We start from the raw sequence: 2142 nt of genomic DNA, 5'->3' as shown, positions 1-2142 counted from the left end.
TGATTTTATAGGATAATCTCAATCAATAGTTTTGAGATGATTTTAAAGGGAAAGGAGAATTTTATAGGATAATCTCAATCAATAGTTTTGAGATGATTTTAAAGGGAAAGGAGATGTACCATTTCTGATGATTATATAATATCTCTACAAAAATGAGATTATGACATAGGAATAAAAAGAGACTCATTATTACTTTTATAATCCATGAAAATTGACGATTCTAAAAAGTGGTATAATGTAATAAAAGAAGAGTTAAAATTAATGAATTATAATGGTGTTTGGAACTTGTTGAATTATCCAATAATTGTAAAAGAGTTTCTTATAAATGGGTCTTTAAGATAAAATATAACTCAAAGGATAATATTGAATGATATAAAGTCAAACTTATGATTAATTTTTTTTTTCTTCAAAAAGAAAGCACGGATTATAATAAGATTTTTTTCTTTAGTTTTTAAAAGGACTCGTTGAATATCGTCATGACAATAGTCATTCATTATGATTTTGAGTTACATCAAATGTATATGAAAGTAATATTTCTAAATAGAGATCTAGATAAAAAAAATCTATATGGAACAACTTGAATGATTCATAAAGAAAGAAAAAGAAAGTTGAGAAATCTATTTATAACCTTAAACAAGCATTCAAACAATAATATATAGAGTCTAGTTAATCTTACATATCTATGCTATTGTTATGGATTGAAATGCATAGTGATAAAAAAAATATTCCGAATGGTACTGAAAGTTACACACATTTAATCTTTGATCCATGATTATTTGATTTCAGTTTGTTAGTATTAAAATTTTGTAACATAACAATATTATGATTATAATTTAATACTTAATTATACCTTATACATCTTTGATAATAAATTTTTAGTATGATAGTAAACCATATTAGTCTGTGAAAATAAACCTCAACCAACAACATCATAGTCGGTGAAAATAAACCTTTTCATATAAATGAAGACGAAAGAAGGTTTCATAAAAGGTGTTGCACTCCTCTCAGTTATTCAGAAAAATCATTTGGAAAGAGGAGATGTATTGCTGTGTATATACTATCTTCTTCCTCAATCATCCATCCTTCAGCCATGGCAACGCCTCAGAGGTAACACAGCAAACTTCATCAGCCCAACGCTGCAATGAATGCCATTGCGCTCCCCGCACGCGAAGTAGTGTGGCTTCCTCTTCTTTAGGACGAACTCGAAGCCGTCGCCGCCTCCTTGCAAGACGTTGGCCACGAGCTTCGCCTTCCTCAGGTCGCACGCAATAAAGCTGCGCAGGTTCTTCATCAGGTACACGCTGTGTGGAAACGTGGTGCTGTTCGGAGGATCGTAAATGAACACTGCAATAAACCCATCCGCATATTATTGTTGTGGAGCATGATATTATCCTTAGTTGCAGCACAGCAACCAATCAACGTTAGAGATAGTAAGTAGCATCCGTATCGTCGCCACTTATCAAAGCTTAAAACCTCGTCGATATCAACCGGTAAAGATTTGACTAATGATAGTAATGAAATCAAATTCTGTCTTAAAGAGAGAAAAAGAAAAGAACCTGACCCAAGGTATCATTTTGATAGAAAGGGGAACTTTTGTTCGCCCATTCTGTGTAGTTATACCCGAAGGTCCAATGTGCCGAGTCACCAACGATAACTCTAGCTGCTAAAGACGTAGTCGAGATGGAAGCAAGAGCAAGTAGGAGAGTTCCCAGCATCAAATTCATAGCACTAAGTCTCACGGCCATCTTTTATATCATAGGCAACGGATGATAGTGAAACACAGATGGACTAAATTGGTGGTAACTATGTGTTGAAGGGATGGCTTTATATAGAGGAGACCATCATGGGATCAATCCACCAATGGAAGATCACCAAATGCATGTTCAAAACACATGGTGTTTTAGGTCATCTTCCATAAAGCTTGGACTATGGCTAGTGGGTTGGTGCCCATCTTTGTTTGAGGGTCAACTATGGGTTTGTTCGAGTGGAGTTAACCCCCAACAATTTGACTTGGTTGGTGTCTTTATGACTTTTTATTGGGAGGGTTCACATATTTTGGTGGAAGAATGCTTGGTTAATGCAACAACTTAGGTCACGTGACATATCAAATTTGTGGTGGACTTCTCATAAAATAATAACTCT

General features: G+C 34.5%; 1 long non-coding RNA gene across 1 annotated transcript; it reads right to left on the bottom strand.

The window, feature by feature from the left end:
- Positions 1 to 934: 934 nt before the first annotated feature.
- Positions 935 to 1788, bottom strand: LOC103985304 (uncharacterized). The gene is made up of 2 exons (XR_010513812.1): positions 1562 to 1788; positions 935 to 1344 (listed from the first exon to the last, which is right to left on the bottom strand). It is a non-coding gene; the product is annotated as an uncharacterized LOC103985304 (long non-coding RNA).
- Between the last annotated feature and the right edge of the window lie 354 nt (positions 1789 to 2142).

Source organism: Musa acuminata, chromosome BXJ1-5 (assembly GCF_036884655.1).
Source record: "Musa acuminata AAA Group cultivar baxijiao chromosome BXJ1-5, Cavendish_Baxijiao_AAA, whole genome shotgun sequence".
Classification (NCBI taxonomy): Eukaryota; Viridiplantae; Streptophyta; class Magnoliopsida; order Zingiberales; family Musaceae; genus Musa; species Musa acuminata.
This window is presented reverse-complemented; position numbering and strand designations above follow the sequence as displayed.